Source organism: Notolepis coatsorum (assembly GCF_963971535.1).
Source record: "Notolepis coatsorum genome assembly, chromosome: 2".
NCBI lineage: Eukaryota > Metazoa > Chordata > Actinopteri > Aulopiformes > Paralepididae > Notolepis > Notolepis coatsorum.
Window position 1 is genome coordinate 108292427 of NC_140166.1, and position 23059 is coordinate 108315485.

A 23059-nucleotide genomic window follows, 5' to 3' on the forward strand; every position below is an offset into this window, starting at 1 on the left:
GTGTAATCATTAACTTTTTCAATTAATCTGTAATCACTGTTTCACACTAACTGAAACTGATAAAAGTTGGCGTAAAAAACACATTAGATTACATGTATTTTCATTGCACTACAAGTACAGAGTACAACTAATTAAGTTGGCATCTAACCAGAGTGCAAAGTAGCAGTAAAGTGCTTTGCAGTATACAGTGTAATGTGTGAATATGTGGAGTAAACTAATGTACAGTGGTATTATATACAGTGGTACAAGTATAAAACGCCATTACTGAAACACCATGAAGTAATGAACCAGTATGTTGTGTGTGTTAGTTCTATTTGGGTGCAAAGGATCACATGTATTCTGTGCCATTACAGTTGCATTGGTAATGGGACATTGTAGGCTACAGCGTGTGGTTTGATTGATTGAACATTTTATTAACAGATTGCAGAATGGGTACAATACAGTACAGCTCAATACACACAATTGTTAAGGGGATGCAGACCAGAGAAAGACTTTCGTCTTGTTTACATCAGGGTCCCCCATTTTCAATTCATCATAACATATGACATACATGACATACAGATAGACAGTACTGCTACATCTATACATTTATGACATACCAGATTTACAAATACAGTACTGTTTGTGATACAAAAATAGTAAAAAAAAAAAAGAGAGTATATACATTTGACGAAGAAACGGTACATTAGAGGAGGTGGGGTGGGGGGGGGGGTAGGTGGGGTGGGGGTGGGGACTGTACATTGGAGGTGGTTGGGTGTGTGGGGTGGGGATGGGCAGGCGGGGTGGGGGTAACTGTACATTGGTTTATCGACAAAACCTTACTTGGTCCAAGAAGAGGGTCTCGTGTATTACTGGGTTAGGGCATTTACTGTACATTGGAGGGGGTTGGGTTAGGACATTTACAGGGGCCAGTTTTGAATAGCAGTCTCCCGTAGGTGCTCCTTGAGAGTGGTTTTAAATGTGGGTAGTGATTCACATTCCTTTACAGCTGTGGTGGGTAGGGCATTCCACATTGATGTGGCATAATTGCGAAACGTGTTTAGTCCCTTGTTTGAGCCGAATCTGGGTTTAACATGATTTGTGGAGCTCCCTCTGGTGTTGTGGTCGTGGTATTCACTGACCTTTGGGAAGTATTTTGACATGTACATGGGTACCTTAATCTTGTAGACCAGGCCCATTGCAAGTTGCTGTACTCTGTCGTCTACTCTAAGCCATCCTAGGTTATCAAAGTGGGCAGGGGTGAGGTGGGTTCTAGGGGTAAGGTCAAGCAGTAGTCTGACCAGTTTGTTTTGTGATGTTTTGTCATTTTGTTTTTAGCGCCTTTGAGGTGCATTTAGTACCATGAGGTGCAAGCATAGTCGTAGTACCCTTGAATGAGTGCTCCTGCCAGAGTCTTCAGGGTATTCTTGTTTACCAGAGAGGAGATCCGGTACAATAATCTAGTTTGTTGGTTGACTTTTTTTATTACATTGGATGCCATTTTGTCACAGGAAAGATTTGCCTCTAGGATGTAACCTAGGTATGTAATTTCATCTTTCCCTGTGACAATATTGTCACCCACTATAACTGAGAAGCCGTCGGCCTTGCTGAGTTTGTTATTTGAACCGAAGAGAATGGACTCTGTTTTACCTGGAGGGGAGAGAACAGATGGTAGAGGTAAACGGTACTCTATCCCCCCCCCTCACAGTGAGCTGTGGTGTTCCACAAGGAAGCATACTAGGACCGCTACTCTTCCTAATTTATGCAAATGACATGTCGTCAGCCTGTGACTGCAACTTGTTCCTGTTTGCGGACGACTCAGCCCTGCTGGTCTCTGACAAGAACAAATTGCAGGTTGAAAAAACCCTCAGCACGGAACTAGGCAAAATCTGCATATGGCTCGCTGATAACAAACTATCATTACACATGGGCAAAACAGAGTCCATTCTCTTCGGTTCAAATAACAAACTCAGCAAGACCGACGGCTTCTCAGTTACAGTGGGTGACAATATTGTCACAAGGAAAGACGAAATTACCTACCTGGGTTCCATCCTAGAGGCAAATCTTTCCTGTGACAAAATGGCATCCAATGTAATAAAAAAAGTCAACCAACGAACTAGATTCTTGTACCGGATCTCCTCTCTGGTAAACAAGAATACCCTGAGGACTCTGGCAGGAGCACTCATTCAAGGGTACTATGACTATGCGTGCACCTCATGGTACCAAAGCACCTCAAAGGCGCTTAAAACAAAATTACAAACATCACAAAACAAACTGGTCAGACTACTACTTGACCTGAACCCCAGAACCCACCTCACCCCTGCCCACTTTGCCAACCTAGGATGGCTTAGAGTAGACGACAGAGTACAGCAACTTGCAATGGGCCTGGTCTACAAGATACACTATACGACCGGGGTGCCCATGTACATGTCAAAATACTTCCCAAAGGTCAGTGAATACCACAACCACTACACCAGAGGAAGCTCAACAAATCATGTTAAACCCAGATTCGGCTCAAACAAGGGACTAAACACGTTTCGCAATTATGCCACAACAATGTGGAACGCCCTACCCAAAGCTGTAAAGGAATGTGAATCCCTGCCCACATTCAAAACCGCCCTTAAAGAGCACCTACGGGAGGCTGCAATTCGAAACTGGCCACCGTAAATGCCCAAAACCCCCACCACCTCCTAATAGACAGTCTCCTCCCCACCGCATGTATATATTCCCTCCCCGCCGTATGTATATTCCCCTCCCACCCACCCACCCCCTCCTAATGTACAGTCCCCTCCCCATCATATGTATATACTCTGTCAGGATCTAGGGGTAACAGTACTGTATATTTGAATACCGCCTATGTCACAAATGTATCAGTACTAAATACCTATATGTCCCTATGCCATAAATGTCATGTATGTTATGTATGTCATAAATGTCTATATGAATTGAAAATGGGGGACCCTGATGGAAACAAGACAAACGTCTTTCTCAGGTCTGCATCCCCTTAACAATTGTATGTATTGAGCCGTACTGTATTGTACCCATTCTGCAATCTGTTAAATAAAGTTTTCATTCATTCATTCATTCACCCAGGTGTAATGATAGTTTGTTGTCAGCGAGCCAGGTGCAGATTTTGCCTAGTTCCGAGCTGAGTTTTTTTTTCAACCTGTAACTTGTTCTTGTCAGAGACCAGCAGGGCTGAGTCGTCCACGAACAGGAACAAGTTGCAGTCACAAGCTGACGACATGTTATTTGCATAAATTAGGAACAGTAGCGGTCCTAGTATGCTTCCTTGTGGAACACCACAGCTCACTGGGAGGGGGGGGGGGGGGGGGGTAGGCTACCGTTTACCTCCACCATCTGCTCTCTCCCCTCCAGGTAGGATTGCATCCAACTCACTGATAGACTATCAAAACCAATTGCTTTTAGCTTGTCAATCAGAATGGAGTGATTGACAGTGTCAAAGGCCTTTTGTAGGTCCAGCATGACCATGCATGCCACAGTATTTGTCCGCGTCCACCTCTTGTTTGATGTGGTCGTTCAAATAGAGAAGGCAGTGGAGTGGGATGTTCTGAAGCCAGATTGGAATTCAAAGATTAGATTTAGGTGGTTACAGTTATAGTCTGTCTTGTTCAAAATTATTGATAAAACATACAACTATTATACAAGACAGATAATTTAAATAATAACGTTGGAGTTATATGGTGTTATGCTCACTTTGACCACCAAGTAGCAGCAAATCCCCAAACCAGTCCAGCCTGAATATAAGCAGTAGAAGAAGAAAGATTGTTTATGCTGTCCTCGTCGGACAGTGAGGTTCATGCAGATGTGAATAAATCATCAACTTTGTCTTTACCTGCACCTTTAGAAAATGTACAGAACAGACAAGCTGAAAGCTGTGGTCAACGAGAGACTGAAGGCGGCTGCTGAGGAGATATTTGGCCTGTTTGAGAAAACTATTTCTCAGTATGAAGAGGAAGTTTCTAGGTCTAAACGGGAGCTGGACAATCAACGGAGACTTCTGGCGGAGTGGAAGGGTAAGGTTATTGTAATTAATAATCAAGACGTCTGTCGGATTGACCTCAAAGCCCGGTTTACGAATCAAAATGGTATCGCTATTTGCGTTGTCTGTCGTAGTCTAGTTTGGATGTGTTTAGGGTTAACTTGTTGTCTATTTCGACCACTGCGTGTGTGTTCTCTGAGGCTTTATTGGTCATAGTCTTTAGTTTAGATCTGTTTTGGGGTTAGGTGTCTTTTTGGGCCACTCCCCTGTGTTCTCTGAAGCTGACGGTCCGAGTGGAGTTGCCAAATAACCTATATAGAATTGCGCCATTTTGCGCCCCGTAATGCTTTGAAGGAGGGACGCAAAATGGCCGCCATTAAATTCCTGTAGGACAATATGAAAGTATTTATAAGCATTCCCATACACTTATTATCAAAGCTATATTGTACTTCTACTGAGATATGAACTATACACTTTCTCATTCAGTATGACATAAGCTTCAGAGCAACACAACGATGGCATATTAATTAAATCAGTCATGAATTAAAATCATGAGTCTAAATTTTGTTGAATTGATAACATTTTCGGTATGGATATATTATAGAAGCACATAAGACCACACATGGATTGTTACAGCTTCTCTGCGTATGTTTGGGAGGGAAATAAACTATATAGAATACATCTATTCTATATTATCATAGCAAACTGTCTCAGAAGAATGTTGTAGGCTCTCTGGAACAGTGAAGCTATAAACGTACTGTCTTTGCAGTTGACATGTGCAGACTCAACAGTTTAGAAGTAGTCGCACCCCTGGTTAAAATATTTGCTGTGATTGGCCCACAGTTTGTCTTGAGCTGTACATTTACCTTGATCTCGTGTGGAGAGTTGAGCAGAAACTAACATGGAACTAACCACAGATAAAGATTGTTACTATGATGAATTGAAAATGGGGGACCCTGATGTAAACAAGACGAAATTGTTTGTATTGAGCTGTACTGTACTGTACCCATTCTGCAATCTGTTAATAAAGTTTTCACAATCAAAGAACTTATGTCTATATCGGCCTTAAGCTCGATGGGACCAACTCAGAAGACAAATTGATACAATTTGTAGGTTCCTTAACCAAACCATCAGGTACTAATATGGCATTTACAAACTATGAAATAGCATGGTCATGTACCCCGTAGGCTACTGCAATGTATTACCATTACCATGGCAACCTTTGCTACTGATACATCCATGTCCATCATCTGTATAACATTCACTGACACATTAAAGCCTGTAACCACAGAACTATATTCATGTAGTAGGCTAGAGACAGCTGATCACCACAATGTTTATAACTATACAACTATAATCATGTAGTAGGCTAGAGACAGCTGATCACCACAATGTTTATAACTATAGAACTATAATCATGTAGTAGGCTAGAGACAGCTGATCACCACAATGTGTATAACTATACAACTATAATCATGTAGTAGGCTAGAGACAGCTGATCACCACAATGTTTATAACTATACAACCAGTGGTGCAGTCGTAATATGGGAACTGGTTACACGCCACGTGCACGCGCGCTCCCGCGCACGCGCATACATGTTCCCTCAGTTGCGCACAGAACAGATGATTATTATGCATAACAATGGAGATCAAGCAGCCCCCCACCTTCTCGTAGGTTCTTATTATTGTGCAAAGTCTAGGTGACAAGTGCCGGCCGCCGGCCGGGTAGCTTTCTACAACGGCCGGGTACTTATCATTGCGCGCACTTCTGCCCTGAGTGACTACTAATAACACGCCGTGTAACCGCGTGTGTGCACGACTGCACCCCTGTATACAACTATAATCATGTAGTAGGCTAGAGACAGCTGATCACCACAATGTTTATAACTATAGAACTATAATCATGTAGTAGGCTAGACAGCTGATCACCACAATGTGTATAACTATATATGTTACGAAGGATCAGATTAAACCGAATATATATATTTATTTATTGATATATATTGAATAGTATTTGTATATCGTTTGATATCCCTTGTATATTCCTTGTACATATACACGGAATATCCCTTTAGCCTACTATAGCCCATAATAGTTCATTCTCTTATTGGACAAGGACCTGGCGCCAGGGGACAAGCCCCTTGGAGCCAAGTTCAATGGTACCGACGAGACATGTCTCTACTAGCCCCGGCTCTGCGCAGGAATACGGCTACCGAAAAGAGAGTGGCACTATTTGTTCACCGTGCATATAAATATGGCGCAAGTAAATGTAGAAGACCCTTAGTCCTTTACCCTTCTACCCAACTTAGTAACAGAACGTGAAGCCTCACCCACGATACCACGTGCGGTGTAGTATGGCCTGTTTGGCCTTAGAATAGCATCGAGACCTCGTGCGAATTAATAACTGAATTGTCAGAGTTTGGCACTGTACCGTCGAGTGCGACGTATTTCTATTAAGTAATAATAGTCTATCGTGTATGGTGCATCGTGCGGTTAGAGTTCTAAAGTGACCAGCATCTCCAACGCTTCCTCGTGTTATCTAGAGTCTTATCCAGGCTGGGGCCGACCACACATGGCGCTTTCTTCCGAGGAGATCTAGACGAGGACCGAGGGACATGTACACTGGATTACCTACCCGACGACTGCTGAGCCCTATGCGGCTGGAATATATTTGCTTTGGTACTGTGATTTGTGGAGCGGATAATCGCCAACGCCTGTGAGTGTTGGATTTACCCCCGAGAGGAGTCAAGTTGAGTCGGCGCTCAGAGAGACTGAGGTCGCCTAGCTTCTTCTTCACTGTGGAGCTACAGCCTACAAGAGAACCAAGGTGTATTCATCTGCGGATCAAGAGTCTACTGCACTGTCTTCTGTACTTGAAGTCTCCCTAGATATCGTTGACCAGACGGTCTACTACCGACGGCTCTCCTACCCCCCCTGCCGGCTTACAACCGGGAGGACCCCTTCCAGAAGATCCCGCTATATCATTAAGTGTACCATAGTTCTAATTCCCTAAGAGCCAGGTTGTATACTTGCTTCCTGCGTAACCAGAGATTGGACATTCAGTGTTGATTTGCCTACGAGTACTCATTTGCCTTACAAGTGCATTCAAATCATCAATGTAATAGTAACTATCATATGTACCTTTTGCTATATTAAATATTTGATTATTACCTTTGTGTGGAACCGATTTCATTGTGGGAAAGTGTTCATCATATTTAGATATCGTGTACTGTATGGCCAGTAGTTAAAGTACATAAAGCGGTAGTGGTTTAATGATACCATACTTATCAATACAGTCAGGGAATTGTACCCCTCAGTTACAATTGGTCCTTCGAGCCGGAGGGTAATTAGTGTAATATTAATATAGTGGTATTAATATTGAAATGGCCTATGATGAACACTCCACGAAACGGTCCTCCTAAAGTAGAACGCCCGCAGCGTAGACGACAGCCACCTCAGTACTTAGAGGATTACGCTGCCAGTATACTACCTAGCCTTCTACAAACGGTAAACGCGGTAAAAGTAGAAAGTTAAATTATGTCCGACCCTATCAACCAGGATACCCCGACCACAGAGGCCCTAGTGGGTTCTAATGTAACTGACCAAGCTCACGGTGGGGACCAGGAGGGAACTGACACGACTTTACCCCCCGCCAAGACCGAAGAAGTAGTCCCCCAAGAGCTCCGGGAGGAAGACAACCCTCCAGAGATGGAACTCTGCACGGAACAAGATGAGGAGAGCGCCGAGGAGATAGAGCCCCAGGACTCCCCGCAGGGGAACGCATCCCCAACGGGTACTGCCAGGAGCAGATCACCTCAACCAGCGTCTTCCCCCAGCGAAGCGGAGAGGATGCTGGCACAGGCGTTCCTCGCCAGCCTAGCAGCCTCTACAGAGCGTGATCGACTCCAAGCACAGACGCTTAGCGAGCGCGAACATTCTACCATTGAAAGAGAACGCCTCCAAGCGCAGCAACGGAGCGAAGAAGAGCGCATACGTCTGGAGCTGAGACGCCTTCAGACGGAAGAGAATATGGCAAGAGACCGGGCCGACACCCAGCGTGCCGCTGCCGGTGCCCAAAGAGAAGCAGATCTCACCAAGCGCGAAGCCGAGCGCGACAGACTACAAGCCGAGCGCGACAGACTACAAGCGCAGCTAATGGAGCAGCTGATCACCAGGGCAACACCCCCTCCCTCCACAAGGGGTTCCAGGGCCTCGTCAAGACACGGGTCAAGGGCACCCTCCCCTAACCGATTAAGCGACCCTGAGCCCGACCACCAGAGAGAGTCTATACCCCCCTCCGAACTCCTTCCCCGACTGGTCCCAGTGAGACCCAGCTACAAGGAAGGAACGGCGGACACCGCGGAGAGGCTAAATAGACGACTACAGGATCTAGAAGACCTGGCAGAGGAAGAAGAGGGAGAAGAGGAGAGTCAAGCCCGACAGCAGCACATTACTCCACAGGACCAGGAGGTCCAGTACAGCCCAGGCTATACCCCCGCGGCTCTGCGCTACAGACCCCCGACTCTATTCACGGGTGAGCATGACGCACGACCAGTCCCGAGGAATAGCACCTGGACCAGCGGGCCATGGTACCCTGCCGGTACCAGCCCACCGAGAGGCGTAAGAGGAGACTCGCCCAGGAGGCCTCTCTTCCAACGCTCACCGATGTGCCAGCCATCCACGGCGTCATACATTGGCACACCGACGTTTCCAGACTTCACCCATGAGAACCGAGCACAGTACACGGAGCTACGGATGTGCTTAGAGACAATGATGGTAGATGTAGCTGATGAACGCAACAAGTATGCTATCCTATTGCAGCACCTGAAGGTGCCCAGAGCGCACAACATAGCGCTGGCCTATGCCACCTCTACTACCCCATACACAGCGGCTCTAGCAGCACTAGACCAAAGATATGGACGTATATGGGATTACGTAATACAAGAGATAAGGCATATTGACCGCCTACCCCCAGCAACAGACAATCGCTCACTAGAAGACCTGTCTATCAAAGTACAATCCCTGGTAGGGATGCTGGGGGCGCAACGAGAAAAGGGTATGCACGAACTATACGCAAACTCGAACGTCGAGAGGATTTTAGAGAAGCTGCCGCCCGCCCGACAGGAGCGCTTCAGGCGGCAAAGAGACCACCGTGATCCTAACGGTTCCGAGCCATCCCTCCTAGACCTAGCCGACCTCCTGGCGAGAGAAGTCAGCAGCCTACGGCTGGATACGTTCGTGCGGAGCACACCAAGCTCCAGAGAGGGACCTAGGAGAGCAAACGATGGACCAAGATCGGTGACTGTCATGCACCAATCAGAATCAGTACCGAGCAGCAAGAACCACAGTACCCCCTCGATGAAAGAGAAGTGGAAGATGGTGTGCCCGTACTGCGAGAAGGAACACTGGTTGTCACAATGTGACCCGTTCAAGAAGATGACCGCTGAAGAAGTGAGTCACTGGATAAAGTCCAACAGGCGCTGTTACCGATGTGCGCGCAGTCACATGGCAGCCGAGTGCCGCCTCAAGAAGAGGTGTAGTCGGTGTGACGGAGCCCACCTAGATGTCCTACACGACAGTAACAGAAGAAAGCCTGCACCATCCAGCAGCACAAAGGCAAGTGTTATGTACATTGACCCCGCTAGCAGCAGCGGCGCCCAGGTGCTCTTAAAGGTGGTCCGCGTAACACTGAGTTACCAAGATAAGGTCATGGACACTTACGCCGTCCTTGATGACGGGTCAGAGAAGACCCTTCTCCTCGCGTCCGCTGCGGCCCAGCTGGGGCTGCGGGGGAGCGAGAACCAGATGACGATTCGGACAATAAGAAGAGATCTAAAGACGATAAAGGGCGAGAATGTCTCCTTCACTATCGCAGCAAGCGGGCAGCCAGAGAGACGGTATAGGATTACTAATGCTTTCACCAGCCAAGAAATAGGACTATCGCAGTACACCTACCCCATCGCCAAGCTGATGGATAAATATGTGCACCTGCGTCAACTCCCTATCCGCTCATAGACGGTGCCACCCCGACCCTGCTGATAGGCTCCGACCATGCAGACCTCATAGTCCCGATAGACCGGGTCCATACAGGACCCAGAGGTTGTCCTGCAGCAGTCGAGACCCGCCTAGGATGGACATTACAAGGCCCCCTCGCCAAGTCTCTTAACCGAACAGCAGCCACTAGCTGCCTCCACTCCGGAGCGACAGAAGAAGACACCACACTCCTGCAGCATGTCGAGAGGCTATGGACACTAGAGACAATGCCCTTTAAGAACGAAAAGAAAGACATTCGTTCTAAGGAAGATATTTACCCTATAACCCTCCTCGAGCAAGGGACAAAGAGAGTCACAGTCAACGGAGTGATGAGATACGCAACTCCACTCCTGAGGCGAGAGGGAATGCCCACCTTTCACGCCACAAAAGAGGCGACGGAGCGGTATCTATTGAACACAGAGCGGCGCCTAGCCAAAGACCCCGCTCAAGAGGCTGTGTACCGCGCTGAGATTAACAAGCGAATCACAGCGGGACACATAAAGAAAATTGACTGGCGACGTCGTGCGCTGCTCCGCACCTTCCTGATCAAAGACGGCTTTGATCTCCGGCAGCGGGCCAGCAGCGACCCGCAAGTACTGCGCAGCCTCTCCCCAGAGGACAAGGCAGCGAGCAGCGACACCTGGATGGCGACCATCCCAGGAGAAGCCCAAGAAATGACACTAGGACTAGTCTGGCGCTTCAAAACAGACTCGCTCCATTATAGACACAAACCCCTGACCAAGGAGCAGGGAAGGTCGACGGCAATACCGACCACCAGACGGAGTGTATACAGAACACTCGCCAGACAATATGACCCGTTGGGATGTATTCTACCTTACACCACCAGGGCAAAGATGATTGTAAGAGCGCTATGGGACAAGGACCAGGGCTGGGACAATCCCATACCCGAACACCTTGCATCCACATGGAGAGAGTGGGAGACGGAACTCCGCTCACTCCCAGGTGTTAATATACGCCGCAGCTACTTCCCACCCACAGTGAGGCCAGAGACATGCAAGATCGACCTGCACGTATTCAGCGACGCCTCCGAAGTAGCCTACGGTTCGGAGGCCTACTTGCGTGCCCGAGAGGAGGGAGGAGAAATACATACTGCTTTCATCCTGGCTCGCTCAAGAATAGCCCCACGAAAGCAACAATCTATCCCACGTCTAGAGCTCTGCGCAGCCCTAGCAGGAGCGCAGCTCGCCACGTTAATCCAACGTGAACTCACCATCCCGGTGCAAAGAACAATCTTGTGGTCAGACTCCACGACCGTACTCACATGGATCCGGTCTGATTCGTGCAGATACAAGGTCTTCGTGGGAGTCAGAATCACAGAGATTCAAGAGTTAACAGAAGTAGCGAGCTGGAGGTATGTGGACACCAAACACAACCCAGCTGACGTCATCACCCGGGGAATGTCCCTGGATGACCTCACCCGTCACAACCTCTACAGGGGCGGGCCAGAGTTCCTCAAGCTCCCGGAAGAAGAGTGGCCTACACCCACCCCACGGGAGGCGAGTAAAGAGGAGGCCGAAAACAAGAAACCTATGTTCTGTGGATTGAACACACTCGTCTCCACAGACCCCGACATAGACGATTGCCTCACCCTACAGAGTGCGCAGCTAAAGACATTTCTGTGGCCCCACCCAGAGGTTCAGCCCACGACTGACATTTCAGCAGCTGACTACGAAGAAGCAGAACTTCTTCTACTACAACGAGCCCAGAGAGACTCGTTCCCCGATGAGCTAGCCTGTCTACAAGGAGCAAAGCCCGTCCCATCAGACAGCAGACTGCTCCACCTAGCCCCCGAGAGCGACGCCCATAGTCTCATCAAAGTGGGTGGTCGTCTGCGGAGAGCCCCAGACTTACCGGATGACGTCAAGTACCCGATAGTCTTGAACAGCCGACACAAGGTCACGGAGCTGATCATAAAGAAATACGACGAGGATGTGCACCACGCAGGAGCAGAGAGAGTCTTGGCGGAGATCAGACGTCGTTATTGGATACTGCAAGGGAGAGAAGCAGTGCGGCGCTTCCAGCGAACCTGTCTAGACTGTCGTAAGTGGCGAGCCCAGCCCAGTATACCCCGGATGGCTGACCTACCTCCCTGTCGCCTCCGACTCGGCGACAAGCCTTTTCACTCCACCGGTATGGACTGTTTTGGCCCGCTGTATATAAAGAAAGGAAGAGGAACCGAGAAGCGGTGGGGTATTGTATTCAAATGCATGACCACCAGAGCGATACATATCGAACTCCTTCCAACCATGAGCACAGACTCATTCCTTATGGCCTTCCGAAGATTCACATCACGGAAAGGAAAACCGTCTACATTATTGTCTGATCACAGGACAAACTTCAAAGGCGGATAAAGAGAGCTGAGAGAGAGCTTCCAAGCTATGGGCCCAGAACTTAAGACCCACCTCGCTCCATCCCAGATTGACTTCCAGTTTAATCCCCCGAACGCACCTCACTTCGGTGGAACTTGGGAACGAGAAGTACGTTCTATAAAGACAGCCCTGTACGCCGTGCTTGGTGCCCAGACCGTGGCGGAAGAAGTCCTAATGACAGTCCTCACGGAGATCGAGGGAGTATTGAACTCAAAGCCCCTCGGTTACGTCTCAAGTGATGTAGCAGATGTCGACCCAGTCACCCCCAACACACTCTTGATGGGGCGGCTGGACCCCGCGCTACCCCAGACAATGTACAGGCCTGAAGAAGCGAACAGCCGAAGAATGTGGAGGTACAGTCAAGTACTGGCTGACAAGTTTTGGAACAGCTTCCTACTCCACTACCTACCGTCTCTACAGACCCGCCAGAAATGGGTAAAAGAGAGAGACAATTTGACAGAAGGAACAGTCGTCATGATTATCGACCAGTCACTACCCCGAGCTATGTGGCCGGCTGGCCGCGTAAGCAAAGTGATCACCGGTGCCGATGGAAAGGTCCGAGCAGCTGAAGTGCTCGTCCAAGGGCGGACCTACACCCGACCCGTGGCGAGGCTAATAGAACTGCCAAGGCTCCCTGATACTATCGATGACGACCATGACCCCATGACTTTGTGAACTGACTGACCCTCACAGCGGACATTGAGTAGTGGACAGTGCGGTTAATCTGTCTCTGCTTAGCTAATTAGGTGGGACTAATTAGGGTGCGGCTGTTACGAAGGATCAGATTAAACCGAATATATATATTTATTTATTGATATATATTGAATAGTATTTGTATATCGTTTGATATCCCTTGTATATTCCTTGTACATATACACTGAATATCCCTTTAGCCTACTATAGCCCATAATAGTTCATTCTCTTATTGGACAAGGACCTGGCGCCAGGGGACAAGCCCCTTGGAGCCAAGTTCAATGGTACCGACGAGACATGTCTCTACTAGCCCCGGCTCTGCGCAGGAATACGGCTACCGAAAAGAGAGTGGCACTATTTGTTCACCGTGCATATAAATATGGCGCAAGTAAATGTAGAAGACCCTTAGTCCTTTACCCTTCTACCCAACTTAGTAACAGAACGTGAAGCCTCACCCACGATACCACGTGCGGTGTAGTATGGCCTGTTTGGCCTTAGAATAGCATCGAGACCTCGTGCGAATTAATAACTGAATTGTCAGAGTTTGGCACTGTACCGTCGAGTGCGACGTATTTCTATTAAGTAATAATAGTCTATCGTGTATGGTGCATCGTGCGGTTAGAGTTCTAAAGTGACCAGCATCTCCAACGCTTCCTCGTGTTATCTAGAGTCTTATCCAGGCTGGGGCCGACCACACATGGCGCTTTCTTCCGAGGAGATCTAGACGAGGACCGAGGGACATGTACACTGGATTACCTACCCGACGACTGCTGAGCCCTATGCGGCTGGAATATATTTGCTTTGGTACTGTGATTTGTGGAGCGGATAATCGCCGACGCCTGTGAGTGTTGGATTTACCCCCGAGAGGAGTCAAGTTGAGTCGGCGCTCAGAGAGACTGAGGTCGCCTAGCTTCTTCTTCACTGTGGAGCTACAGCCTACAAGAGAACCAAGGTGTATTCATCTGCGGATCAAGAGTCTACTGCACTGTCTTCTGTACTTGAAGTCTCCCTAGATATCGTTGACCAGACGGTCTACTACCGACGGCTCTCCTACCCCCCCTGCCGGCTTACAACCGGGAGGACCCCTTCCAGAAGATCCCGCTATATCATTAAGTGTACCATAGTTCTAATTCCCTAAGAGCCAGGTTGTATACTTGCTTCCTGCGTAACCAGAGATTGGACATTCAGTGTTGATTTGCCTACGAGTACTCATTTGCCTTACAAGTGCATTCAAATCATAAATGTAATAGTAACTATCATATGTACCTTTTGCTATATTAAATATTTGATTATTACCTTTGTGTGGAACCGATTTCATTGTGGGAAAGTGTTCATCATATTTAGATATCGTGTACTGTATGGCCAGTAGTTAAAGTACATAAAGCGGTAGTGGTTTAATGATACCATACTTATCAATACAGTCAGGGAATTGTACCCCTCAGTTACAATATAACTATAATCATGTAGTAGAGACAGCTGATCACCACAATGTTTATAACTATAGAACTATAATCATGTAGTAGGCTAGAGACAGCTGATCACCACAATGTTTATACCTATATAACTATAATCATGTAGTAGAGACAGCTGATCACCACAATGTTTATAACTATAGAACTATAATCATGTAGTAGGCTAGAGACAGCTGATCACCACAATGTTTATACCTATATAACTATAATCATGTAGGCTAGAGACAGCTGATCACCACAATGTGTATAACTATAGAACTATAATCATGTAGTAGGCTAGAGACAGCTGATCACCACAATGTTTATAACTATAGAACTATAATCATGTAGTAGGCTAGAGACAGCTGATCACCACAATGTTTATAACCATATAACTATAATCATGTAGTAGGCTAGAGACAGCTGATCACCACAATGTTTATAACTATAGAACTATATTCATGTAGTAGACTAGAGACAGCTGATCACCACAATGTTTATACCTATAGAACTATAATCATGTAGTAGGCTAGAGACAGCTGATCACCACAATGTTTATAACTATAGAACTATAATCATGTATAGTAGGCTAGAGACAGCGGATCACCACAATGTTTATAACTATAGAACTATATTCATGTAGTAGAGACAGCTGATCACCACAATGTTTATAACTATAGAACTATATTCATGTAGTAGAGACAGCTGATCACCACAATGTTTATAACTGGGTCAATGACGTGACGCCTATTTTTTCTGTCCCACTGAATTTCTTACCTTAAAAAAAACATTAAAATTCATAAAAAGTTTACATGTATCTCTAATACCTTCCCCATATACAGACCCACTCTAACTCCTCCAAACATTTGAGTTATTGGTAATTTTTCTGCTACCTGAAGTGTCAAATGTCCATGTGGGGCGACCGTCCAGCATTGACTTCTATTTGGACAACCGGCTTAAAATCACTTTAAATCTATTTAAATATTTCCCTTGCCCTATTTGGCATAATTTCAAACATGTTTTGCATTCATTGACAAAATTATGAAGCATTTGCACATATACTTCCATCATAATATACAAACGAATGTTGTCCGCATATGTTAATTTTATGAAATATCATCTGGGGCGACCATCAAGAAAACACAATTGTGGGACTTTTATTTTGAAACCACCTCAAGGACAGGATGTTGCATCAGCCAGTCACATGTGAGGGACACAGAGAAACAACTAGCAGGTTAGTAAGTCTCTTTCATATTGGCAAATAAATCTCTTTTTTAACTGCTGTAATGTAGTTGCCACTTTTGAATGTATTGTGGGACGACCGCCCCAAAACTGTGAATAATACGTTTGATCTGAAAATCTATATTTTGATGATGAATTTGATAGTGACATGTGGTAAGAGCTAGCTAGTTTGGTTTCTTTGTATTTTATTTTTTTATTCTTTTTTAAAACAAACATATAAACAAACATGACAACACACGATAAGATATACAAGCATTAATTGTCAGGGCACATCCAATGGGATCACCTTTTGGTTAGTTGTTTTATATAAGATATACCCATAATACCTGTTATCTAAAAAAAAAAAACCCTACATACATATGCTCCGCTCGAACCCCCCCCTCCCGGACCCCACCTTGAGAAGTACCTCCACTATCCCTCGCACCTAACCAGACACTACCATTATAAGCTAGCTTTTATTCTCTCCACCACTTCTAACCACATTGACATTTTGGATTCATTGAGACCCAGAATTCTTGCTGTAGATATTTCATGGTAAATTACATCGAGATATGTAAGAAACCAAACTTTACGGCAAATTTTTTCCGGTTGAAACCAGCGTGATGCGATCAGCTTTTTGGCTACTGTGATACCCGATAAAACCAATCTCTTTAGCTGTGGATTCACTGCAAACTCAAAAACATCATTCAACAGCAATACCGAGGGGTGTACAGGTATATTCCAAGATACGAGTTTTGATATTTGTTGGGTCACATCTTTCCAGAATGCCTTAACTGGTGAGCAGTCCCAATACATGTGCATAAATGTCCCTTCGTCCCCATTTGTACATTGGGTGCATTTGGAATCTTGTTTGAGCCCCATTCGGCACAGTGTTATAGGAGTCAAGTATGTCCTGTGAATATAGTTAAGATTGATTTGTTGATGATCCGGGTTCCTTGATGTAAGTCGGACATTTGCCCAGGCTCCTTGCCAATCAAAGTCATTTTCCAGGTCTGGTATATCCCTCCTCCAGACAGAGTCAAGTTGGAGGGTTTCATACGAGGACGTTAGTAATTGATGATAAAATTCTGAAACAAAACCTCTCGATGTCTCTCTTGAGTAGAAGAATTTGTGGTATCTGTGGTGTTCAATTGGTCTGTCTAATGGAACACCGTGAGACTTCAAACATAGCTCTAACTGTTTGTGAAAAAGCCATGTGGACTTGGTGAGATTAAATTTTTTGCGTATTTCTTTATCACTACAAAAACCCTGTTTGTTAAAAATATCCCCTAATGAGTGTATGCCTTGCTCTTCCCATATAGGGAATCTTATAGGTCGTTTTCCAATTAAGAGAGCATTGTTATTGAATAAGGGAGTATGGTTGTGCCATTCTTGTGGGTTAGGATTTTCTTTTTGTGATTCACGCCATATCCGGATCGCATGAGTAATTATGGGGCCAAATTTTCGTTCACAGTGCTTGATTGGTAGTTTAGTGTATGCTATGTCCTTCAGTCTATGTGGGGCTACTATGTTTTCTTCTATTTTCCTCCAAGATGCTAATGCTTGGGAGTCAAACCATGTTGTCAATGGACTTAATGAGTACGCCTTAAAATATAGGAAAAAATCTGGAAATGCCATGCCACCATCTGCTTTATTTCTCTGTGCGGTGGATCTTTTTATACGTGGTGGTTTGTTATTCCAAATAAATTTGTATGTGGAGGAGTGTAATCTTTTCCAGTAACCCTCTGGAGGGGGTAACGGTAGCATTGAACAGAAGAAGTTGATTTTAGGTAGTACATCCATCTTAACTATTGATATCCGTGCTTGTACTGTGTTCTTAAGTTTTGCCCATCTATCAAGGTCGTCTTTGATTTTGTTTTGGATTTTTGTGTAGTTGTGCTTCACCGTTTGTCTTATGGTAGGGAATATTTCCACTCCCAAGCATCTGAAATGTTTAACCATCGGTATCTGTCCTGGGAGGGTTGTATCTTTTTTTGCAGGGGTGTTAAGTGGAAGGAAAGCCGACTTCGGCCAATTTATCTTAAATCCCGATAAATCACCAAAGTCCTCAATCAACTTGAGCAGATGAGGCAAGTTTGGTTGAGCTAGTTTGGTTTCTGTAGCTAATGGTTAGCCTGTAATATTTGACTGACCTTAAAAACATCATCTGGGCGACCGAGTATCATGTGGGGCGACCACTGCTGAGTGTTTTAGATGATAGATATATGTCCTGTATTTGTAGTTTCTGTATATTTATTTTTTTATTCATGATTTATATACATAAAGTTCTTTGTTTTAGCATAACTCTTTGTATACTTTATATTTTTCAACATTTCTGTAATTTTTCATTCCTATTTAGGAATTAATGTTTCTTTTTTAGTATTGTACAATCTTACGAGAATATTTTTTAAACGGTATAGCATGACATTCCATTTAGGTAATTGTACATGTATTAGTCATGTTTAACTAGTTTAACCTATTTTCTAGATGGCACAAACAAGCAAACAGAAGACTGCTCACTACAGACAGCGGGTCAATGCAGACTATCTTGCCAGGAAAAGAGAAGGTAAAAAAAAACTATAGGTAGGTAACATGCAGTATATTTTTCTCTGGTGTATTTCAAACTGTCATGTTAGTAGGATTAGGAATGACCTTTTCTGTAATATCTTGAACTTAAGTTTGTATGTAATTAACCCACCAGAATCAGTATCACATTATACACCATTGTTTCAGCTACCAGAGAAGAAAACAACAGGGCAAGATTCCATATGTGAAGTCAGATGAGCTATCGGAGAGGGAGAAGGCTGCATCCAGAGGTTACAGGGAGAAGGAAAAAGATGGAAAAGGCGATGCTGGACCTGACACCACCATCCATGGAGAACACTCCACCAGTTCTGTTTCATTAGGGGCTCTGCTTGGCATCACTACTGCACTCGCTCACGTACGTGCACGCGCACTGAATAAATTCCACAAATGTACCTTTAATACCAGTATTAGTCTGACCACACCCCTCATCAGCTTACCTTCATAAGCAGGTGTGTGGTCACCTGCTCTCCTCCTTCTCGCTTTCACCACAAGAAAGTGCCTCGGTAGTACCCCACTTGACGTGTTGTTAGTGGAGAAAAATTTTGTTTACAAGGAAGGAGATACGTTGACATCATATCTTTATTTTCTCTCTCACTATTTTCGAGAAAATACGGCGATATTGTCTTCGTACTGGAGTGTCTGGAAGATGTTGATCATTCTAAAAATCCTCCACCGGTTTTCGTATTGGGAGCACGCCGCTGCATGCTTCTCAACTGCAGTTCCTTGCTGTGTTTGTTGGGGTGAAACCTGTCAGGCCACAGTTGAACTGTCGGACATGCCGCTGTTGTGAGAAGCGGTGCGTTCCAGGTTGGGTGAGTAGTGTTTTGCTGGCAGGCTCCACTTGTCTGTTAGTGCTATGGGGGCTACTTGACAATGTTTATGGAAACCGGCCCCAGGCTAGGGTCCTTTGTTCAGCCACCTAGGCGACAGAAGGCCTTGGTCTGAAGACCATTATAGTTTTAACTAGTGGGCCGCGACCATTAACACTGGTGATCCCTGTGTGTTTTGGACGAGTGGATTCTCTCTGTCACCGTGTTAAGGCCCCATCTTTCATATCCAAATGAGAGTATTCCTTCACGAGGGGATATGTGCATGATGTGCGATAGCGGCAGATTCATGTTCAAAGTCAGCTACACAGGCCAGTTGGTATTGTGCTGATTCCGTCGGGTGTTGGTAAAATCACCGTTGTGAAGCGGTGTTGACATCTTGTTTTCTCTTAAAAAGTGAGGAGAGGTTCAGAACGGCGGCCTGTCTGGGTGAGTGTTATGTCATTGTTACATGTTCATAGCTTGCGGTTAGCCAGTCAGCTGTTAACTGCTGCGTTAGCCTGCTGGATCGCTGCATGGCCTGCTTAGGTTGGGCCTACTGTTAGCCAGTCAGCTGTTAGCTGCGGTGCTAGCATGGCGTGATCGCTAGGTAACGTTAGCTTGCTGCTATAGGCCATGGCCTGGCGCGGGGTAGCTTTAGCTTCTCGCGCGCCGCTGTGAGCTTGCTTCTGGTCGCGTGCGCAGTTAGCTCGGCGTCTCGCGAGCAGGAGCATTAGTGCCCGAACGGTTGGAGCGGCCGTTAGCTTGATGCTATTCTGTTGAACGTGCTTTGATTTTAACATGTTTTACACTCTTGACTACGACGTCATCCTTGACAGGGGATGTTTCGTCGACCCTGCCCTGAGCCAGGACGGCAAGGTTGCATCAACAGAGGACTGTAGTGCGGGTTGGAGCGGTGACGCTGCCCAGTTCGACCAACACAGGAGCGGCTGTGTTCCTACGGTGTCTGTGACTGCACTTCGCTGATCTACGCTCCGGGTAGGAACAGGTTTGACCAGACCTTATAACACGTTTTCTGGTTTTACTTTTCTAAATGTATTGTGAATAACGATGTTTTTCCCAAAACGTGTGTTGCTGCAATACATTTGGGATACGGCGCGGGTTATGTGTGAGCTGTTTTTGTCACTGGCAGTTAGCTTCTCCGTGCAAATCGGGATGTAATGATCTGGTTGTTGTGTGAGAAACATCATGGTGTTTATATGTACCGTGTACTCACAACTAAGGTAACTAACCTATGAAGCTATGCTTGGTGACAAGTGAGTAAAAGAATGTTCTTTTCTCAGACTGTGATGACAATGAACAGTGTGTTCACATATTAACAGGTTCCTGTTTTAACTGGCCGTATTGAGGGTAAAATAAGAGGATTGTGTTTCCCCCCGGTTCCCTGGGGACTTTTTCATCCTCCTATCAGACATGTTGTGCACTAATTGTGTCTTTTGTGTGGTAGGGATGCGATGTAACTCTTAGCTTGATTGCTGAGGTTGTGCTAAATCAGCTGGAGAAACTTTATTTTCCTAAAAGAAAAAATGGTTTGGTCGCTGTCATGTGTGCTTAGCAAGGCCTGTGGCCGATACTAATCGAGAATGATGTATTCTCTCATTGTGAAAAACGGCGTTCCTCTGTTGAGTGTTTTTTGCCATTTTTTGTAGGTGATGATGGGTTGTGTGTGTCATGTGACCTACAACTGGGTTGGACTGGCCACAGAAGCACATGTGTATGTTGGACCGGGGCTCTTAGAGCCCTCTCTATTCTGTGTTTTTCCTTAGTAAAAATCAGATAGCAGGTTAGCTCATGCGCTGTGTGGAGCTGTCAAACGCTTCATAGAGCTGACTATGACTGTGTCATATTCTCTTTTTGTCATTACATCGTATCATGGGTGTGGGGTCGTAAAGGGGTGAACTGGTAACCTTCCTCTCCCCCTTGTTTCTGTCGGTCAGGGGTACACCCCCTGTCCTTCAAGGTTCCCGTCACGTGGCGGTTCGGCACGTTACGGGGGGGGGGGGGGGGTTTCCTGGTCCCACGGCCTGGTATATTGGGCGTGTGCACCGCAGGAATTCCCCCGCCATAGAGTACGTCACCGTGCGCGTCTCTGTTGGTAGGACTTCCGTGTGCTGTTCAGGTCCATGTGATGGATCTGTTTCGGGGGGGGGGTGGTCAGGGCTCCTCCTCACCAAGCGCCTATTCGGGCCTTCTGTGAGTTCGGACTCCTTCCATGTGAGGGAGCCTCCATCAGAGTACAGAGCCTTCCTCCTCAGATTGTCAAAGTGAGTGGACCCTCTAGAAGGGTCCTATTCTATTGTATATGTATTCGATTCAATTCGATTATTGAGTGTGTATGGGTTCAGTGCCTCTTCCCCGGAGAGCCCTAAAACCAATTTTTTACATGGCTCAGGGTGCAATATATTCTTTTCAATCTGTACAGCTCGCGTGGGAAGTCTCTCTGGGGATCCCCGTCTCCTTCCTATGGGAGGGTGGTGGGATGTAAAAATGTGAACATTTTTTACCCCGGCTGTGTAGACTGGGATACATACTGTTGATGCTTCCTTCTTTTCTATTCCAGAAGTGTTGGAGTTGGGGAGTGTCACACCCCTCTTGTCGTTCCCCTGGGCGCCTTGGGGATTCAATGACAGGTCTAAATAGCCTGTTCATTGATGGGGGTGTGTCCCGACGCACGTATAGTGCTAGCTCGCTGTAAACAGGCGATTGACTGGCACGCCTTGGTTGCTTGTGGTTGAAACAGCGTTTTTATAGAGCAACTGAGATGGGGGTTTTTCCTCTTCCGACGACCAAATCCCATGACCTGGGTTGGTTTTTCGACGGATTCTCGTTCATGTCTGGGGGATGATGACGGAATGGATCTGAACATATGTAGAGGGGTCTCACGCCCTTGGGGTGGGCCACCAGGCGCGGTTCGCCCGAACGTCTGGGTGGCGCCTTCTTTTCATGTTAAGATCAACACGCATATCTGCCCTTCTCCTGGAGTAGGCATGTCGGCGTGGTTAGGGCACGGGACTGGTTCTGGTCACGCTGGTCCAGATCAGTTGAACCGTTGTCCGCCGGGGATGCAGATCTGCTGTTCTGGTACCCTGAGGGACTTGGGCTTTTTTCAGGGGGAAAAATGCCAGGTCGGTCTGGGTGTCACAGGGTTAAGCGCTATGGAGACCCTGGTTGGGTACGTTTTTACTCAGCACTGTCGTAATGGCTTACAGCCATGCCATTCTGTACACGCTCGATCTCGTCGGATCTCGGCCGCTACACAGGTTGGTCCTGGTTAGTACTTGGTTGGGAGACCGCCTGGGAATACCAAGTACGGTGTGCTTAGGGGCTGGTTCTACATTATTTTTCGCTCCTCTCTCACGCATGGCGAAGAGGGGCCTGTGGGGGTGGTTTTTTGACCTCCTCTGGTGACCCTGTGCTTCCCGTACCGCCAGGCCCGGTCCGAAGTGATGTTTGCGACCCGTAGGCCTGGGTTAACCCTTTTTTGAAAACTGAAACACTTGTACTGCGGTATAGCCGGTGTATACCCGCAGGTGTGTTTTGGAGTTTTTTCTTGAGGGGTTATAGGAACAACCACCGCATTGGGTAACACCAAGGTGGTTGATTCCCTGGTGTGTTGGAGCAGTGTCAACTCCCGGGTTCACCGGTTGAGGGTGCCCCTGCACGTTCATGACGTCTGCCAATCGTGTCAGCCTTCTCTGCCTCGACCCCTCTGGGTGGGGTTTTTTAAATGGAGGCTTGGTCATGCAACACCGCCAGCTTACGCTCCTTCCGCCGGGGCGGCTGTGTTCAGCTGTCCCCTCTGGCGCCTGTCTCGTCCGCAGTCTCCAGGCTAGGGTTAACAGCCTGTTGCCTGGTTTTTCCCCGGTGCGCTGCCTG